At 38.2% G+C, this 22519-nt stretch overlaps 1 long non-coding RNA gene across 3 annotated transcripts in view; it reads right to left on the bottom strand.

The window, feature by feature from the left end:
- Positions 1–22519, bottom strand: part of LOC118142994 (uncharacterized) — a 44698-nt gene that overhangs the window by 16741 nt on the left and 5438 nt on the right. For 2 of the 3 annotated variants that reach the window (XR_004726998.3, XR_004726999.3), the window contains one exon: positions 922–1141. This is a non-coding gene — a long non-coding RNA (uncharacterized LOC118142994). Of the gene's footprint in view, positions 1–921; positions 1142–2046; positions 2151–5150; positions 5800–22519 lie in introns of those variants that run through there. The other variant, XR_008472987.2, reaches the window with a different exon arrangement.

Raw genomic sequence — 22519 nt, 5'->3', positions numbered from 1 at the left:
TTGTTTTCTTATTTTTTTCATTTCTTTGCCAAATATCTCATTTCACTCCTAGATTACTTTCCAAATTTTTTTCCTACATTTTCTTGTTATTCTTTAAACTTGTTTAAGAGGATTATTTTGAGTTGTCTGTTTAGCATTTCCTAGATCTTCACTTCTTCTGGCTCCACTGCTGGAGCTTTGTTGATTTCTTTTGGTAAGGTCATATTTCCCTGAGTTTTTACAATTCTTGTGGCTTTGCCTTAATACCTGCACATTTTAGGAGATAGCCACCTCTTCAGTTGTTGCAGGTGTTCTTTGGTGGTGTTAGACCTTTACTACTTACTATCTAAACTTTCTTTTTTTAATTTTTTTTTTATTTTGGGGAGAATTTATAGTGAGTACCAAAACCAAATCACTGCACTGGAACTAACTTTTGCTCTGCCACTGTTTCCCAGTCTGGGAAAGACTAAAGCAGTCACTGGAACTCAATCCCAACGCTTCTAGTTGTTTCTGGTCCAGTGGAGGCTCCACGGGAACACCTAGTCTTTGTTGAAAATCTGGCTAGGGATTTAGGCCTTCTCACAGACTGTGTCCCCTACAGCACTATGGTGCCAGCCAATCTGTTCAATGTGGTGTCCATACTGACTGGAGTGCAGAATAACTGCCAAGATCCATGTGCCAGTTGCTATGATCAGTGTCCCACTCTTTGTCCCAGTTTATCCCAAGTAGTTCAGCCCTTCTGGCACTCCCAGTTGTTTCCATGGGATGGGGGCAGAAGTGGGTTTCATGAGAAGATTCCCAGACTGGTGGGTAGATTGTACATCTACTTCCAACTTCCTCTTCTTACCTCAGAAACCATGAGTCTAGGAAAATTCTCTATGAGTGATATTATGCCAACTTGATGGAGGGGGCTGTGATGTTTGAAATGGCCATTTTTCTTACCTGTTACAGCTTCTCTCAGTTCTGGGGTTTCTTCAATTCTCCCTTGAATTGTGGTGAACTCAGGGTTGTATGCTTGTCTTTAAGCAGTTTCTAGTTGTATTTTTATGGAGGAGTGATAGTAGGGAATCTTCTATTTCATCATCTTGCTGACCTCATTCCCTCATTTCAATTTAGCTTAAATTTCTTCCTGGAGCTTTTCAACAAGTTAATTGAAACTTTTCTATTAGAAACACAAAATAATAACAGGAAGAAAAATAAGGAACCATTATAATCATAAAACAGAAACATAAAGTATAAAGCTATCTATCTACACAAGTTGCATGTAAGTAATTTTATTGGTTGTTGCAGAAATTAAACTGATGAGGCTCTGCATCAGTTTCTGTGGAAAATGAGAAATAATTTTTAATTGCAAAGATAATAATGACTTTGGAATCCCCATATCTAGCTCTGCTTCCCAGGCCTCTCCTTTCCTGATATTTGTTGCACGTACTCTCTTCACTCCTCTCCTTGCAATTTTTTTCTTACTCAGTTTTTTTTCAGCACAACTTCACCTCCTTTTTGGTCCTTCTGCCTCACTGAATGCTTCCTTTCAGGTTGGCTTATTTTTATTTTTATTTTTTTGAGACTGAGTTTTGCTCTATCAGTCAGGCTGGAGTGTCGAGTGCAGTGGTGCGATCTTGGCCTACTGCAACCTCTGTCTCCCAAGTTCAAGTGATTCTCCTGCCTTAGCCTCTAAAGTGGCTGGGATTACAGGCACCCACCACCATACCTGGCTAATTTTTGCACTTTTAGTGGAGATGGGATTTCACCACATTGACCAGGCTGGTTTTAAACTCTTGACTTCAGGTGATCTGCCCACCTCAGCCTCCCAAAGCCACCTTGCCCAGCCTCAGATTGGCTTTTGATGTTTCTTTGCCTAAGTCATGATCTGCAGGTGCTCCCTTTATGGAATCATCACTTACGGATCAGCTAATGACTTACAAATATTGATGCTTGCCCTTGACTCTTTTACTAGTAAGCTCAGTCTAGACCAGTGTTTTTAGCTTGGAGGTCAAGTAAGTAATTCAAACTCTAAATGTTTGAGACTGAATTCACTATTAGCCCCACAACCCAATTTGCATTTACCATCTGTGATAAAAACAGCATCATCTTCTTAGTCACTCATTCTGAAATAATACTCAACTGCTCCTCAGCAATTCCTCTTTTCTCAATACCAATTCACTCTCTGTCTTGAAACATTAAGAAACATCTCATTACACTGAAAGTAACATAAATATTTAAAAGAAAAATTACCCTATATGCCTATTAATAGGAAAATATACACCAAAATTGTTTCTTGGAGAAAACACATCTTTTCTCAGTCCCTTGGGGATGTAAACCTTTCTATGTCTTTAAAATGTAAACATCTGAGGAGTTAACTAAAACAACTCCTTTGCTCAGCCCATCTGGAACTTAAAAAAAAAAAAACAAGATGGCTAAAAAAACAAACAACTGCAGGCTAGGCGTCGTGGCTCACATCTATAAGCCCAGCATGCTTGGAGGCCAAGGTGGGTGAATCACGAGGTCAGGAGTTCAACACAAGCCTGACCAATATGGTGAAAACTTGACTCTACTAAAAATACAAAAATTAGCTGGGCGTGGCGGCACATGCCTGTAGTCCCAGCTACTCAGGAGGTTGAGGAAGAAGAATCGCTTGAACCTGAGAGGCAGAGGGTGCAGTGAGCCGAGATCACACCACTGCACTCCAGACTGGGCAACAGAGCAAGACTCCATCTCAAACAAACAAACAACAAAACCAAACAATTCCAAACCATGAGGATCACTTCCTTTCCCCAATCTAGTTCATATTCTCCATGAAATTACCTATCAAGAGCAAATAAAAAAATTTAAAAGTATTTTCCACAAATATTTTTAAAAAGTTGTCTCTATTTGAGCAGGTAAACTTAAGTTTTTTCATCTACCTGAAACACATCTTGGAACCAACTTTTCTTTTATAAACTAGTGAGTTCTGTATTATTGTACCTGCTTATGGCTAAAATTTTAGAATGAAAGCTATAAATATTTCTGTTGCAGCTGGGCTGTGTGTTTAGGTATGTCTGTGATTGATGATATATATAATACTTTTTCTACTTCTGGATGGTATTGCCAAAAGTAACTTGTAAAAGGGCTCTATTTAACTTTCTTAAAGAAAAAAAAATATTGGGAGGCTGAGGCGGGTGGATCACGAGGTCAAGAGATCGAGACCATCCTGGTCAACATGGTGAAACCCTGTCTCTACTAAAAATACAAAAAATTAGCTGGGCACGGTGGCGTGTGCCTGTAATCCCAGCTACTCAGGAGGCTAAGGCAAGAGAATTTCCTGAACCCAGGAGGCGGAGGTTGCAGTGAGCTGAGCTCGTGCCATTGCACGCCAGCCTGGGTAACAAGAATGAAACTCCGTCTCAAAATAAAAATAAATAAATAAATAAATAAATGCTTATATTTCTAGAAATATAGACACTAACTCACGTTTTCCAAGTTCATATGAGCTAAGATAACTTTTGGTAAATAAAGCTAGCTCAAGTTTGTTGGTTTGATAAGAACAGGCATGTCTTCAGGTTGTAGACATTGAATATAATTCAAATATACATTTTTTTTTTCTACCTGGGGTTACTACTTAAACAAGCTACATTATCTCTGACATTTAAGTTTATGAGATTATAAATTCAACTTAAAAATAAAACATACAATAAAAGTAAATTTCTTAATGTTTGTCTAGCATGATGGTAAAGGGGAAAAAAGCTGTATGTTTAAATTTTCTGGTGCATTGCTTAAGTGATGTTTGATGATGCTTGCCTAATAGGTTACAAAAATTGCCAATAAGAAAAACAGCTTCAAATGAGAACTAGCTTTGTCTAATGTCACATGGAATTTTCATGAGTAGTCAAAACATAATTTTAAAGAATAAGTCAATTAAATACATGTAAATGAGATAAAAGTTCATAAATAAACTTTACAAGAATAATTATGTTTTATAAAAATGTATATGCTTAAAAATTTTCCAAAGTCTTTCTGGTAATTTGAAATCGTAAATTATACTCGATTAAGTTAAATAATGAATATTAATTGAATATTTAGGTCATTTACAAATACGATGAAATACCCAAACATTAATTACTGAATATAAGTCTATCTACTTCGGCTTCTTAATTGATACAAAGAGAAAAGATATTTAGACCTGTTAATAATGTGCTCTTCTTGTTATATTGAAAAAATTATGCTACAAAAGAGGCCTACACCTCCAGAAATTATGAAATGATTTATTCACAATATTCACAACTTGCCTAATCTATGACAGAATGTTAGTCTACAACACAAAGTTTGCAATTGCTTACTTCTAGTTATTACTGGAAATTATGATTAAGGTTAAAATTAGAACAAAAATGTATCATAAAAACTACTGGAAATAAGAAACAAAACTCTGTAGGCAAAGAATGTAATGAAAATAGGATGTGTTTTTGGCAAGAAAAATTATGAGGTATAAAAAGACGTATTTTGTTGAGGGAATAGGAGAATAATTTTGTCCTAGTTTAGAGGTTATTTAAAGATTGTTTTGTAATTTCAAAAAGAGGAGAATCAAATACAAAAATTAAGTGAATACAGAAAGCTGGGGAAAGAGAGAGGCAGAGAGAAAGAGCCAAGAGCAAGCAAGCTAGTAAACAAACTAGAATTTGGTCTTTTCTCTGTTAAAAGAACAAAGTTGCCAGGCACGGTGGCTCATGCCTGTAATCACAGCACTTTGGGAGGCTGACGTGGGTGGATCATGAGGTCAAGAGATCGAGACCATCCTGGTCAACATGGTGAAACCCTGTCTCTACCAACAATACAAAAAACTAGCTGGGCACGGTGGCACGTGCCTGTAATCCCGGCTACTCAGGAGGCTGAGGCAGGAGAATTGCCTGAACCCAGGAGGCAGAGGTTGCCATGAGCCAAGATCGCGCCATTGCACTCCAGCCTGGGTAACAAGAGTGAAACTCCGTCTCAAAAAAAAAAAAAAAAAAAGGACAACAACAAAAAAAGAAAGAACTAAGTTTTCTTGATTTTTATATAAGAGTTTTTATTACCTGTCAAATAATCAAATTATTAAAATAACATTTTGTGCTCCTTGTTGTCTTTATCGCGTCCTTGATTACTTAAGAAAACAAAATATTAAAAGATACTGAAAGAAGGCCAGGCATGGTGAGACATACCTATAATCCCAGTGCTTTTAGAAGGCTGAAGTGAAAGAAATGCTTGATCCCATGAGTTTGAGGCTAGCTTGAGCAACATAGCAAGACCTAGTCTCTACAAAAAAATTGAAAATTAGCAGGGTATGATAGTGCACACCTGTAGTCTCAGCTACTCAGGAGGCTAAGGTGGGAGGATTGCTTGAGCCCAGGAGTTCAGAGTTGCAGTGAACTATGATTATACCATTTCACTCCATCCTGGTCAACAGTGAGACCCTATCACAAAAGCAACAAAAAAGACATTGCAAGAGCAAAGTTTTTTTTTGTTGTTGTTGTTTGTTTGTTTGTTTTTTACAAGTATGCAACTTTATGTATTTGTTTTTGAAACCTTTGTCACTCTGGTTAAATAGATGATACGATTTGTATATTTGTCCCATCCAAATCTCATGTTGAAATGTGACCCTCTCCAGCCTGACCAACATGGTAAAACCCCATCTCTACCAAAAAATACAAAAATTATCTGGACATGGTGGCATGAGCCTGTGGTCCCATCTACTTGGGAGGCTGAGGTGGGATAATTGCTTGAACCTGGGAGACAAAGGTTGCAGTGAGTTGAGATGGCACCTCTGCACTTCACCCTGGGCAACAGAGTGAGACCCTCTCTTGAAAAAAAAAAAAGAAAGAAAAGAAAAGAAAGAAAGGTGACCCCTGATGTTGGAGGTGGGTTCTAGTGGGAGGTGTTGGGTCATGGGGGTAGGTCCCTCATAAATGGTTTGGTGCCCTCCCTGTTGTAATGAGTGGTGACGAGTTTATGCAAGAACTTCTTCTTTAAAAAGCCTGGCCCCTCCCCACCAACTTTCTTGCTCCCTCTCTTAGGATTTAATATGTTGGCTCTCCTTTCCCTTTCTGCCTTGACTGCAAGCTTCTTGAGGCTCTCACCAAAAGGAGATGCCAGTAGTATGCTTCCTGTACAGGCTGCAGAACCATGAGTAAAAATAAACCTGTTTTCTTTATAAATTACCCCGTCTCAGGTATTCCTCAGCAACACAGACGGACTAATACAATAGATAACTGAGTATTGTTTCAAAGTGACCTGTAATCCTATTTTATCAGGAGTTTTAAAACTTGACATTTTTGACAACATTTGAACTCCCAGGATCAAATTCTAAATAAAGTGCTTTTGACCTCAAAGTAACTTTGGGATTTTCCAGAGGGCCCCGGGAAAAATCTCAAAGGATTTCTTTTTTATCTTTCTGAAAGAGAGATATTAAAATCAATAGGGTTATGTTTCATTTGTGGGAGTATATATTATTAATATAAGTATTAAAGAAATTATATAAAATTTCTAGAAATCTGGTATGTCCTGGAATGATGTCACCAGTCATAATTCTAGTTCTTATCTTAAAATGTTGTATGCCACAGAAATAACCAAATTTTCTTATCGATTGCATTGTAGTGAACTCTCATGAGATTTTTGATCATGCCATTTAAAAGTGTAATTCAAAGATAGTTGTTTTACTCTGATGTTTTCCTGAAATCAACTATAGACAATATTACTTTATCTTCAAAGAGATTCATGGAAAAAACTCTGACAAGTGCAGGCTTCTGAAAATGTTAAGATCATGCCACTGAGCTTGATAAGAATTTCTAAAAATCTAATGATAAACCGATTAAGTCATAAAACTTCTAACCCAGGATTAAGCAGAACCAAGAAGGAATTAATGGGAGTAAAAAAAACTGATGAGGATGATTATTATTTTTATGACTTTATTAAACCATTATACTAAGGCCTTAATATTTTGTTTTCCATATCTGAAGAACACTTTTTCTGTTTTTATTTAAGCTAGTTATAGCTTGCAGCAATATAGTAAAGTATACTTTGGAAACATATGTGAAACATTTATCTATTCCCTATGTGATCCCTCCAAAATTCAGAAAGTCTTATTGAGTATTATTTTCATGGCAATATAGTTATTTATATAAGTTCAATAAGAATATGTTTTCATTGTAACATAATTGGAAACATTGGTTATATTACCAAGGCTTTGACTAGAATGTCATATTTTGTAATTCAATTCTAGCCTTGGTCATTGTCTTTGACTGGCCTATATGCTGAATTCTTCTAGTTTCCTCCAATATCTGGCTATGACTCTCCAAACTAATATTTCCAATTTTCTCCCATCTTTCTGACTTGAAATCACAAAAAAATAAAACTGCCCCTTCCCTAAACTGCTAAAAGCTGAAGCTGAAGGCCTTGACATAAACTTCATAGAAATCACCACAAAAGCTCATATATAAACAAGCTTCATGCCTGTTGCTGTGCAGGCCACTCAGAAAGTTTACCCAGATCACCTGATGACATCACCAGAGACATTCAGACAGCAAAAGATGCTTCAAGCCCAATATCTAAAAATCTTATTGACTGGCTACCCTCTGGACTCATTAACAGATACTAGTCTTTGGGGATGGACTCAAGATGGCGCGGTGAGAACAACCCAGGATTGAAGCTCTCGGTGAATGTGCAGAGGGTGAGTCAGGGCCGCATTTCCAGAAGGATCTTTGTTGCCCACAGAACGGGGAAATTCCCAGGTATAAAAGAGATGCGGGGCGCCAGTGAAGAGGTTTTGGCTGGTGCAGCCGGCAGCCAGCGCTACAGCGCAGCGGCGCTCCACAGCGTTCCGCACAAAGCGCACTGGTCTGGGTCCCCTGTTGAACCGGCAATCTGAGACTTGAGAGGGCAGATTGGCATATTCATCTGATTGAACAGGACTTGAACAGTGAGCCAGGCCAGGAGATTCCAGGGAAACAGCGTTTGGGCCAGCGCAGTGGGACAAACAAAACGGCGATTCCAAACGCTCCAGGTGGAGAGTTTCACTGTGGGCACAGCTGAACCCAGGACGGTGTAGCTCGGTGGGGGAGGGGCGTCCACCATTACCAAGACAATCAGCCCCTACTGAGGTACATGCACATTGCTGACGCAGCCTGCCATTGCCGAGGCAACCCGCCACAACAGAGAGACTCTGCCACAGGGCGTAGCCCATGGCAGCAGGGCGGAGACTGCAGCAGCAGGGCAGAGCCTGCAGCAACAGGGCAGACCTCACACCAGCAGGGCGGAGCCTCGGCAGGCAAATAGTGACTAGACTGCCTCCTAGCTGGGCAAGACAGCACAACGGACACTCATAAAGAAAGCCCAAACCCCCGAGACAGAGCATCTGGAAAAAAAAGGTTTTTTTTTTAAATGAGTTCTGCTGCAGCAGAATTAAACGTAGCAGCCTAACAGCCTTGAATGAACAACAGAGCTCACAGATCAGCACTTGAGCTCCTATAAAGTACAGACTGTCTCCTCAAGCAGCTCCCTGACCCCTCTATATCCAAAAGACTGACATTTGGCAGGCATCATTCTGGGACAAAGACAGCAGAAAAAGAAACTGGTAGCATCCCTCACTGTTCCGCAGCTGCTATAGGTGCACCCCAGACAAGCAGGGCCTGGAGTGGACCTCAGCAGTTGTACAGTGGAGGGGCTAGACATGTAGAAGGAAAACCAAGTAACAGAAATGCTTCATCATCAACAATCTGGGCATCCACTCAGAGACCCAATCGAAAAGTCAGCAAGTACTCAGATGACAGGTGGAAAAATCCACAAAGATGGAAAGAAACCAGCGCAAAAAGGAGGAAAACACCAGAAACCAGAACACCTCGCCTCCTACAAAGGACCAAAACTCCTCACCAGCAAGGGAACAAAGCTGGATGGAGAATGACTGTGACAAAATGACGGAATTAGACTTCAGAAGGTGGATAATGAGAAACTTTTGTGAGCTAAAAGAACATGTTTTAAATCAATGCAAAGAAACTAAGAACCTTGAAAAAAGATTTGAAAAAAGATTCAAGGAAATGATAACAAGAATGGATAACTTAGAGAGGAATATGAATGAATTGAAGGAGCCGAAAAACACAATACGAGAACTTGGCGAAGCATGCACAAGTTTCAACAGCCGAATTGACCAACCAGAAGAAAGAATATCAGAAGTTGAAGATCAACTCAATGAAATAAAACAAGAAACCAAGATAAGAGAAAAAAGTGCAAAAAGGAATGAACAAAGTCTCCAAGAAATGTGGGACTATGTGAAGAGGCCTAACCTACGTTTGAAAGGCGTACCAGAATGTGACGAAGAGAATGAATCCAAGCTGGAAAATACTCTTCAGGATATTATTGTGTGAGCACTGCTCAGTACCAAGCTTGGATTTTCTAATATTTTCAGGCAGATTCGTGGGAAGAAAAAACACCAGCCGAGGTATATAGAGAAAAAGAGTTTATTTACAAAGAAAGAAAAAGAATTTATTTACAAGGATACCTAGAGACGCTCACAAACTTCAACACCAGCAGTAAAGCAGCATGGGTTTTCGCAAGTCCAAACCAAATCACCATCGAAGCTCAGTTCGGCTTCTGCTAAACAATCTTTTATACTTTTTAAAACAAAGAAGGGTCAAGTCAGGACACTGTCCACGTCTTCATCATGTAACTAACATCCTTGAGGTGTTTACCAAAAATTCGATCAGGGAACTGGCCAGGTTCCCAGGTCCGGCTCCTCAGAGCCTTTTTTTGCATTGGGAAAATTCTGAGCTCGGAATACTCCCAATGATAAGGAAATGAAGACAACATAAAGTCTGTCCATGACTTGTAAACTTAATTAACTCCTTCTGTTCCATTACAATTATCCAGGAAAATTTCCTCCACCTAGCAAGACAGGCCAACACTCAAATTCAGGAAATACAGAGAACACCACAAAGATATTCCGCAAGAGCAACCCCAAGGCCCATAATCGTCAGATTCACCAGGGTTGAAATAAAGGAGAAAATACTAAGGGCAGCCAGAGAGAAAGGTCGGGTCACCCACAAAAAGAAGCCCATCAGACTCACAGCAGATCTCTCAGCAGAAACTCTACAAGCCAGAAGACAGTGGGGGCCAATATTCAACATCCTTAAAGAAAAGAACTTTCAACCCAGAATTTCATATCCAGCCAAACTTAGCTTCATAAGTGAAGGAAAAATAAAATCCTTTGTGAACAAGCAAGTACTCAGAGATTTTGTCACCACCAGGCCTGCTTTACAAGAGCTCCTGAAAGAGGCACTACACATAGAAAGGAGCAACCAGTACCAGCCATTCCAAAATCACACTAAATGCTAAAGAGCATCAACATAATGAAGAATCTACATCAACTAACAGGCAAAACAGCCAGCTAGCCTCAAAATGGCAGTATCAAATTCACACATAACAATATTAACCCTAAATGTAAATGGACTAAATGCACCAATCAGAAGACACAGACTGGCAAATTGGATAAAATACCAAAACCCATCAGTGTGCTGTATCCAGGAAACCCATCTCACATGCAAGGATACAGAAAGGCTCAAATTAAAGGGATGGAGGAAGATCTACCAAGCAAATCGAGAGCAAAAAAAAGCAGGAGTTGCAATTCTCATCTCTGATAAAATAGACTTTAAAGCAACAAAGATCAAAAGAGACAAAGAAGGCCATTACATAATGGTAAAAGGATTTATACAACAAGAAGAGCTAATGATCTTAAACATATATGGACCCAATACAAGAGCACCCAGATACATAAGGCAAGTTCTTAATGACTTAAAAAGAGACTTAGACTCCCACACAATAATAGTGGGAGACTTTAACACTCCACTGTCAATATTAGACAGGTCAACCAGACAGAAAATCAACAAGGATATCCAGGGCTTGAACTCAGACCTGGAGCAAGCAAACCTGATAGACATCTACAGAACACTCCACCCCAAATCCACAGAATATACATTCATCTCAGCACCACATCACACCTACTCTAAAATTGACCACATAATTGGAAGTAAATCACTCCTCAGCAAATGCAAAACAACTGAATTCATAACAAACAGTCTCTCAGACCATAGTGCAATCAAGTTAGAACTCAGAATTCAGAGACCAACCCAGAACCGCACAGCTTCATGGAAACTGAACAACTGGCTCTTGAATGTTGACTGGATAAACAATGAAATGAAAGCAGAAGTAAAGAAGTTCTTCGAAACCAATGAGAATGAAGACACAACATGCCAGAACCTCTGGGACACATTTGAAGCAGTCTCTAGAGGAAAATATATAGCAATAAGTGCCCATATGAGGAGAATGGAGAGATCCAAAATTGACACCCCATCGTCAAAATTGAAAGAGCTAGAGAAGCAAGATCAAAAAAACTCAAAACCTAGCAAAAGACAAGAAATAACTAAGATCGGAGCTGAACTGAAGGTGATAGAGACACGAAAAACCCTTCAAAAAATCAATAAATCCAAGAGCTGGTTTTTTGAAAAGACCAACAAAATAGCAAAACCACTAGCCAGACTGATTAAAAAGAAAAGAGAGAACAACTAAATAGATGCAATAAAAAATGATAAAGGAGAAATCACCACAGATTCCACAGAAATTCAAACCATCATCAGAGAATATTACAAAAAACTCTATGCACATAAACCAGTAAACATGGAAGAAATGAATAAATTTCTGGACTCCTGTGTCCTCCCAAGCCTAAACCAGGAGGAAGCTGAAACTATGAATAGACCAATAACAAGGTCAGAAGTCGAGGCAGCAATTAAGAGCCTACCACACAAAAAAAGCCCAGGTCCAGACGGGTTCACAGCCGAATTCTACCAGACACACAAAAAAGAGCTGGTATCATTCCTTCTGAAACTATTCCAAATAATCCAAAAAGAGGGAATCCTTCCCAAATCATTTTATGAGACCAATATCATCCTGATACCAAAACCCGGCAGAGACCCAACAAGAAAAGAAAACTTCAGGCCAATATCCATGATGAACATAGATGAAAAAAATCTTCAATAAAATATTGGCAAGCCGATTGCAACAGCAAATCAAAAAACTTATCCATCATGATCAGGTAGGATTCATCCCGGGGATGCAAGGCTGGTTCAACATACGCAAATCTATAAACGTAATTCACCACATAAACAGAACCAAAAACAGAAACCACATGATTATCTCAATTGATGCAGAGAAGGCCTTTGACAAAATTCAACAGCGCTTTATGCTACAAACCCTCAATAAACTCGGTATCGATGGAACGTATCTCAAAGTAATAAAAGCTATTTATGACAATCCAACAGCCAATATCATACTGAATGGGCAAAAACTGGAAGCATTCCCTTTGAAATCTGGCACTAGACAAGGATGCCCTCTTTCACCACTCCTATTCAATATAGTACTGGAAGTTCTAGCCAGAGCAATCAGGCAAGAAGAAGAAATAAAGGGCATTCAAATAGGAAAGGTGGAAGCCAAATTGTCTCTATTTGCAGACGACATGATAGTATACCTAGAAGACCCCATGGCCTCAGCCCAAAAACTCCTGAAACTGATAAGCAACTTCAGCAAAGTCTCAGGATATAAAATCAATGTGCAAAAATCACAAGCATTCCTCTACACCAATAACAGACTTAAAGAAAGCCAAATCAAGAATGAACTGCCATTCACAATTGCTACAAAAAGAATAAAATACCTAGGAATACAACTCACCAAAAACGTAAGGGACCTCTTCAAGGAGAACTACAAACCACTGCTCAACGAAGTAAGAGAGGACTCAAACAGATGGAGAAACATTCCATGTTCATGGTTAGGAAGAATCAATATTGTGAAAATGGCTATACTGCCCAAAGTAATTTACAGAGTCAATGCTATCCCCATTAAGCGACCATTGACCTTATTCACAGAACTGGAAAAACCACCATGAACTTCATATGGAACCACTAGGGAGCCCGCATAGCCAAGTCAATTCTAAGCAAAAAGAACACAGTGGGGGGCATCACACTACCGGATTTCAAACTATACTACAAGGCTACAGTAATCAAAACAGCATGGTACTGGTACCAAAACAGAGATATAGACCAATGGAACAAAACAGAGGCATCAGAGGCAACACAACATATCTACAACCATACAATCTTTGATAAACCTGACAAAAACAAGCAATGGGGAAAAGGATTCCCTGTTTAATAAATGGTGTTGGGAAAACTGGCTAGCCATGTGCAGAAAGCAGAAACTGGACCCCTTCCTGACACCTTACACTAAAATTAACTCCAGATGGATTAAAGGCTTAAACATAAGACCTGTCACCATAAAAACCCTAGAAGAAAATCTAGGTAAATCCATCCAGGACATAGGAGGAGGCAAGGACTTCATGACCAAAACACCAAAAGCATTGGCAACAAAAGCCAAAATAGACAAATGGGACCTAATCAAACTCCACAGCTTCTGCACGGCAAAAGAAACAGTCACTAGAGTGAATCGGCAACCAACAGAATGGGAAAAAATTTTTGCAGTTTACCCATCTGACAAAGGGCTGATATCCAGAATTTACAAAAAAGTCAAACAGATTTACAGGAAAAAAAACAAACAAGCCCATTCAAAAATGGGCAAAGGATATGAACAGACACTTTACAAAAGAAGACATAAATGAGGCCAACAATCATATGAAAAAATGCTCATCATCACTGGTCATTAGAGAGATGCAAATCAAAACCACATTGAGATACCATCTCATGCCAGTTAGAATTGTGATTATTAAAAAATCTGGAGATAACAGATGCTGGAGAGGATGTGGAGAAAAAGGAACACTTTTACACTGTTGGTGGGAGTGTAAATTAGTTCAACCATTGTGGAAGACAGTGTGGCGATTCCTGAAGGCCTTAGAAATAGAAATTCCATTTGACCCAGGAATCCCATTACTGGGTATATATCTAAAGGACTATAAATCGTTCTACTATAAGGACACATGCACACGAATGTTCATTGCAGCACTGTTTATAATAGCAAATACCTGGAATCAACCCAAATGCCCACAGATGATAGACTGGATTGGGAAAATGTGGCACATATACACCATGGAATATTATGCAGCAATCAGAAATGATGAGTTTGTGTCGTTTGTAGGGACATGGATGAATCTGGAGAACATCATTCTCACCAAACTGACACAAGAACAGAAAATGAAATACCACATATTCTCACTTATAGGCGGGTGATGAAAAATGAGAACACATGGACACAGGGAGGGGAGTACTAAACACTGGGGTCTATTGGGGGGAAAAGGGGAGGGCCATCGTCGGGGGGGGGAGCTGGGGAGGGATAGCCTGGGGAGAAATGCCAAATGTGGGTGAAGGGGAGAAAGGAAGCAAAACACACTGCCATGTGTGTACCTATGCAACTGTCTTGCATGTTCTGCACATGTACCCCAAAACCTAAAATGCAATAAAAAATTAAAAAAACAAAAGAAAACAGATACTAGTCTTTTTTTTGTTTTTTCCATAGTAATGCCTGATTGCTCAGACCATATAGAGGCCTAACTTTGGTAGAAACCCACCTGCAACATTATCTCCTAAAATTAAACACATCTGTTTAATGGAACTGACCTGTTCTCCAGGAATAAGAGATTTTCAGTAAGATATGGTTACAATCTATCAACTCAGTTTCTAAACTAGGAAACTTCTGGGGGGAAGGTTCAAAGAGGTAAATGAAGGATGGCAGAATATGCCATCTGCAAATACACCACTTTGGCATAGGATTATTTTGATATAAGGACACTTTAAAAATTAAAGAACAACAGTCCAAGTGCTGTGGCTCATGCCTGTAATCCCAGCACTTTGGGAGGCTGAGTTGGGTGGATCACAAGGTCAGGAGATTGAGACCATCCCGGCTAACATGGTGAAATCCCATCTCTACTAAAAATACAAAAAATTAGCAGGGCGTGGTGGTACATGCCTGTAGTCCCAGCTACTTGAGAGGCTAAGGCAGGAGAATCACTTGAACCTGGGACGCAAAGGTTGCAGTGAGCCGAGATCGCGCTACTGCATTCCAACCTGGGCAACAGGGCGAGACTCCACTTAAAGAAAAAAAAAAGAACAGTGCCTGCAAGAAAGATGCTCTAATCCTCCCCTTTTTCTTCCTGAAAGGTGAAGATAAAATCTTATACAGAAAACATCCTCCCTGTACCAGAAAGAAAGTTCTATTCTTATCTTCAATGACAAGAAGTTGAGAGGTAGAGAATTCTGTAAAACAAGCCTGGTTAAACTAACCCTCATCTTCCTAGTCACTTCTCTACCCAGTTAACTACACTAGCCCAAGCCGCTTTGCCTCATACAGTCCAATTCAGTATGTAAGCCTTCAATTCTAACTGGGTCTTTGGGTCTTTATTTTCTCAGGAAGGCTCCTGTGCCACATAAAATTTGTATTAAATAAATTAATATGCTTGTCTCCTACTCATTTCTTGTATGTCAATTTAATTCTCAGCCCTAGCCAAAAAGCCCTAAGAGAAGAGAGGTAAAATTTTACCTCCCTACATGTGCCTCCCTACCATGTATTGTCTGCTCCTTCATTGGCAAATAAACTTTATAAGAACAGGTCTTTTTATAGCTTTTGTTTTTTTCACTGTTGTATTGTTGTAGCTGCTTTTTAAAAATTGTTTTTTCATTGTTGAAGGTGCAGGTGCTTGCCAGGTGATAGGTAAATCCTTATGGCATTAAAAAACAAGCCAGTCAATTCTGTTGAATACTACTTCCCTTTTTGATTTTTACTTTTATTTTCTTTAGCCGATTTTTTTAAAGTAGCCTAAACAATTTTTGTTTTAGGGACAAGGTCTTGCTCTGTTACTTAGACTGGGTGCACTGGCACCATCATAGCTTTCTGCAGCCTCTAAGCCTTAGGCTTAAGCAATCCTCCTGACTAACCCTCCTGACCAGCTGGTATACAGGTGCAGGCCACCCCACCGGCACTCTATCCTGACTCTTATTACTTGATAAGCTGTGAAGGATATTCATTAAGTGTACAGATTCAAGAGTAAGACTACTTGAGTTTGAATCCTAGCTTCAATACCTACTGGGCATGAAACCTGAGGCAAATTACATAAAAACTGTTTACCCCAGTTGTACGTATGTTAAATGATGAAAATAATAATATCTGCCTTATAAAACTGTTACAATAATTAATGCACATAAATATATGGTAAATAATTAACATATGCACATAATAAGCATTATGTGTTATTACTTTTCTCACATAAACTATTATCATTGTCTAACTATTTCTAGTCTCTTTACTGCTGTCTTCCTAAAACATAATTTTGATCATGTTACCTTGCTGTTTAATTTTTTTTTTTTTGAAACAGGGTCTTGCTATGTTGCCCAGGCTGGTCTCAAACTCTGGTCTCAAGAGGTGCTCCACACTCAGCTGCTGAGTCACTGGAATTACAGGCTCAGGCCACCATTCCAGGCTGCCTTAATCAATAGCTGTGCACTATTCACAAGAAGTTTGGCACTCTGACAGAGAGTACATGGTTCTTCACAAACTAGCACCATTTCCTATTATTCAAACTCATGTTCTGTTTCAGTTACTTGGGTTGCTCATCCTTCCTCAAAAGTTCCCACCATGACTTTCTCTGATTCTGTACTTCTGCCTGAAATGCCCTTTCCCCTTCCTCCTTATTCTTTCCTTTTTTGAAGATCCAGTTTTAATGTTGCCTCCCCAGAGAAGTCTTCCCTGACTCCTTCCTAATAATAATTATAGTAATACTAAAAAAAAGTGGCCCTAGCTTTCATTATTGAGAATTTACCATATGCCAGACACTGTGCTGAATATTTCACATTTATTATTTAATTTAATCTTTTTAACAATCCTATGTCATAGGGCTAATGTTATTCTCCATTATAGAAATAAAGAAGAAGGTTAGTGAGATTAACTAAAAAGAGCAATTTATCTGAATTCCAGTAGGACTTCAGATATAGCTTTATTATAGCTCTAAAACCTTGTTAAACAATTATTTATTCGGGAGGCTGCTCTCTGCCTCCATTCCTGCAGAATGAGCCTTTGCAATGAAGAACTGTGCAGTTCTGTTTCATATTCGTGGGACTCACTGTGAAGCCTGGTGCACAGTAGTTAGCCAGAAAGTACTTTATCTTGCCTGACTTGGATCTTTACTAAAATGTCCAAAGTCAGTTTTAGATAACTTTTTAAAATTATGTCCTTGAATTCTTAAGTCTGGCTTAATTGCCTTATCACCTCTTTTTTTGAACAATTATAAATCCCTTTACAGAAGAGGAGAAAATAAAAGAGTGCCACATGGAGAGATTAAAAATTATGTTACTTATTGGAAAAAATTGACTTTGATCTCAAATGATAAAAAGCTCCAACTGTAAAGAGAACAGAAATGTAAACAAAGCATTCATATTCATTTTGTAGTACTGACACAAAACAAAAGGAGTAAAAATGCATTCAGTGTGTTCTGAGACCTCTATACTTAATGATGCCCTGAAGAACTAATTTTTGTTTTGTATATTTTGCAACTACAGAAATTAAGTGACATTATAGCCCTACATATCTTTCACTGATGGGAACTTCTCTATTGAAAACAGTATGTTTTTTATTAGAAAAAAAGCTTTTGAAATAACATATGAAAAGATTAGGCTTTTTCATCAGAACTGACAGATAAAATTAGAAAGTCTATGAAAGATCTTGTTTTTATGAAAATTTTAGGGTTTTTTTTGCCAAAATATGCTAATACAAACAGAGATGTCTGGCCATTTGAATTATAACTTAACTCTATTTATTTTGCTATTTCTATTGATATAAATATTAGAAATATTAATATACATTTTATAAAGATTTCCTCAATGTTGTGGGAAAAACAAGAACATTGAAATAATTTTTTTTTTTTGAGACCAAGTTTCGCTCTTGTTACCCAGGCTGGAGTGCAATGGCGCGATCTCGGCTCACCGCAACCTCCACCTCCTGGGTTCAAGCAATTCTCCTGCCTCAGCCTCCCGAGTAGCTGGGACTACAGGCACATGCCACCATGCCCAGCTAATTTTTGTATTTTTAGTAGAGACGGGGGTTTCACCTTGTTGACCAGGATGGTCTTGATCTCTTGACCTCATGATCCACCCGCCTTGGCCTCCCAAAGTGCTAGGATTATAGGCGCGAGCCACCGCGCCCGGCCCAAGAAATGATTTTTTAAATCATCACACTGAAACTCAGGAAGGCAGTGGAAGTAAATTTTGCAGTGAAGATGTAAGTCAGATTTTCCCCATGCTGTTTTCATGATAGTGAGGGAATTCTTATGAGAGCTGATGGTTTAAAAGTGACAGTTTCCCTCTGATCTCTCTCTCTCCTGCTGCCATGTAAGACATGCCTTGCTTTCCTTTTGCCTTCTGCCATGATTATAAGTTTCCTGAGGCTTCCCCAGCCATGTGGAACTGTGAGTCAATAAACCTCTTTTTATAAGGTTCCTGAGGCTTCCTCAGCCATGTGAAACTGTGAATCAACAAACCTCTTTTGTTTATAAATTACACAGTCTCAGGTGGTAACTTTAGAGCACTGTGCAAATGAACTAATATGATAACTAGTATTAACTGAGTGCTCTGTATGTACTGGACACTGAGCTAAGGTCTTTAGCTTGTAAATGTGCATTATCTCATGATAACTCTATTAAGTAGGCTGTGTTAGTCCATTTTGTGCTGCTATAACAGAATACCACAGACTGGCTAATTTATAATGAACAGTAATGTATTGGCTCATGGTTCTGGAGGATGGGAAGTTCAAGATTGAGAGGCTGGCTGGTAAAAGGCTTCTGGTTGCATAATTTGTGGCAGAAGAGCAAAGAAAGGGTACAAGAAAGAGAGAGTGAGGGGTGGCTCAATGCATCCTTTTATAAGGAGAACATTCTTGCAATAATGAACAATTCCTGCAATAATGGCATTAATCCACTTGTGAGGGAAATGCTCCCATGACCTAAACACCTCCCATTAGGACTTGAACTCCAAACACCGCTGCATTGGGAACCAAGTTCCCAATTTGTGAACTTTGGGGGACACATTCAAATCATAACATAGGCATTTTTATTACTACCCTTTTATATGTGAGGAAACCAAAGCTCAGAAAGACTATATAACCTGCCCAAAGAGACACAACTAGTAATATCCAGCTTAGACCAAAACCCAAGTAGTCCTTACTCCAGTGGCTGCCCTTTTAACCACTATGCCATAACAGACTCAAATGACCCATCAGGAGCTCCACTGCTTCCGTATTCAGCATTGGTTTCCATAAACAGTAATCTATGGTGATTATAGGTAAGATCATTAGGTTCAACTTCAGAAATTCTACAAACAGAAAATTGAGAAAAATACTTCTAGTTAAGATTCTTGGTCTTGGGGTCCTTGGAAGGGGCCCCAAACTTTGGACATGCTCCTTAAACAGTAAGAATACCAAAGCCACAAATAGAAAGATTAAGACATATACATAGAGTCATATAATTTTAGATAACAACTCAAGAGGCCAAAACCATTAGGCTAGTTCACAACCTCCTTAAAAAAACATTATGGTTATGAATTTCTTTTTGATGTTTAACCTAAATTAAAATTTAAACTGCTTACTTCCTTAAGCATGAAGGATGAACATTTGCTCATTCATATATGTTCAAGGAAACTATACAAAATAATGAGTGTAATTCTCAAAGTAAATGGTGACATTTCGGCGGAAACTTTAGGCTCATGAAAAATTCTGTGAGTCTCAAAGAATTTCTCAATAGTGGATGAATCTGTCAAGTGTTGTTACATAGACAACACTAAAGGTCTATGTAATGATTATGCACACGGACAGTCCACACCCTTCTACTTTTCTCCTACTCATTTCAACTGCCCCATATAATTGCTTGGCTTATTTGCAACTAAAATCCACCCATCTTGTTGTTTGTTAGCAGACATGGTTAAAAATATTTGTTTGGGGTTACGAGAACAGTTGGTAAAAATAAAATTATATATTCTACAGTTATCTTTTTAAATATCCCCACTTTTATAATAGACTCACATTGCTTTTTTTCATACATCATGTCACTTTTTTAAAAGATTCATTCTCTGAATTTAGTTCTTGCCCATTGTTTTTTTGTGACAATCATGTGATCTGTGCTTTTTATTGGTGTCTTTCAGTTTTTAAATAGACATTTTTTTTTAGCAGTTTTATGTTCACAGCAAAACTGAGCAAAAAGTAGAGTTACTATTCTCCCTGCCACCTCACATGCACAACCATTTCCATCATCAACATCCCTCATCACAGCTGTAGATTTGTTACAATCAATGAACCTACACTAACACATCATTTTAACCAAAGTTCATAGTCTACATTAGGGTTCATTCTTGGCATTATACATTCTCTAGATTTTAAAACATGTATAATGAAATGTATCCACCATTGTAGGATCATACAGAACTTTTTCCTTGCCTCAAAAATCCTCTGACCTCTGCCTATTCATCCCTCTCTCCCACCCAACTCCTGGAAACCACTGATCTGTTTACTGTCTCCATAGTTTTGAGTTTCCCAGAATGTCATATAGTTGGAAGCACACAATGTGTACCCTTTTTAGATTGACTTCTTTCACTTAGTAATTATGCACTAAATTTGATCTATGTCTTTTCATGGCTTAATAGTTACTTATTTTTAGTGTTGAATAATATTCCATCATCTGGATGTACCACAGTTTATTTATCCATTCACCTCTTGAAGGATATCTTGGTTGCTTCTGACTTTTGGCAATATGAATAAAGCTGCTATGAATATCTGTGTACAGGTTTCATGTGGACATACGTTTTCAGTTCATTTGGGTAAATACAAAAAAGCACAATTGCTAGATTATATGGTAAGATTGTGTTTAATTTTGTAAGAAATAGCCAAATCCTCTTCCAAAGTAGCTGTAGCATTTTGCATTCCTACAAGCAATGAATGAGAGTTCCTGTTGTTCCAGATTCTGCTGGCATTTGACGTTTTCAGTGCTTAGCATTTCAGTGTTTAGATCATTTTGATAGGTATGTGTGGTATCTCACTGGTCTCTTAATTTGCATTTCCCTAATAACATATAATGTTGAACATATTTTCATATACTAACTTGCTATCTGTAGATCTTCTTTGGTGAAGTGTCTGTTCAGGTCTTTTCCTTACTTATCAGGTTGTTTGTTTTCTTATTGTTGACTTTTTTAAGTTCCTTATATATTTTAGGTAAGTCTTTCACCAGATGTGTCTTTAAAAATATTTTCTATTTTATTGTTTCAATCTAAAATTATTCTGTGGTTTCTAGAGCTATTCTTTTCCCCAATTAGTATTCTTCATTAATTAAATTTCTTTGAAAACTCCTTTGTGTGTATATTTATTTAACCAACATTTATTAAGCACCTTTTAGTACTGCCCTAGGTCATGGGAATACAAGATTACAAAATGTATAAGACCTTTGATATCTTTGGCTAAAAATAATTTAATCTGTCCACCATGAGAGATAATATAACAGATGCCACAATAGAAATACATGTAGAATGTTATGGGAGCAAAAGAGAGTTGCAATCCTTTTGGAATTGACAGGGTAAAATGAATAACAATCATAAAAATATCTGAGATTTATTCATTGAGTTCTTTGTATTTGAGACTATGGCCATGAGATTTACATACATCATCATATTTAAAGTTAACAATAATTTCATGAGTTATGGATACTTTAATTTTATTAATGGATGTCTGTTCAATGAAGGGTAACATAGAAAAAGTTGAAAGACCAGATAGAATGGGGAGAACATATCTGAAATATATAAAACCAAGAAAAGATTCTGAACTATGTGAGGAACCACTGCAAATAGACCAAAAAAGGGATAGAAAACACAACATAAAAATGGGTAAACAGTATGAACAGATAATTAATGGAAGAGGAACTCTGAAAGGTCACAAGCATATGAAAACATGCGCAAAAGTATCAGTAATCAGATAAATGCATATTAAAATGCTGAAGTATCAACTTTCCCCCTATTAGAATGGGGAAAAAGAGAAATGGCAAGTATGGGGACATAAAATCCTCATGCACTGCTGGTGGAAGTTTATGGAGATTTATTTTTAGAGAGCAATCCAGCTCCACCTATTCAAATTAAATAAACATATCTTTTAACCTGGCAATTCTTTCTTCCTTGTTCAAAGAACACTAACTCCTTTTCTGAAGCAACATTACCTGCCCTCTTGGACAACTAGTGATTGATCTTGACTAATCCTACCAATTCTGTACTCTTTGTCAGTGACTGGTCTGGAAATGGGCATGTGACCAAATCCTGAACAATCAAATATTAGAAGCTGTCTTCTAGGAGGCCACTAAGAATGTGTTCCTTGATAAAAGACAAGTATATAATATTTGGAGCATCAGCAGACATTCTGCTACCATGAGGAACAAATCAGAATTCCAAAGCCAATGTACTGAGGTGATAGAGCAGGAGGGCCATTGAAGAAGTTACTGCGTTTGCACACCAATTTTGAAACAACCTTTCAGCGG

Source organism: Callithrix jacchus, chromosome 7 (genome assembly GCF_049354715.1).
Source record: "Callithrix jacchus isolate 240 chromosome 7, calJac240_pri, whole genome shotgun sequence".
Taxonomy (NCBI): domain Eukaryota; kingdom Metazoa; phylum Chordata; class Mammalia; order Primates; family Cebidae; genus Callithrix; species Callithrix jacchus.
Note: the sequence above shows the minus strand (reverse complement) of the source record. Positions and strands in the feature narration are given on the sequence as shown.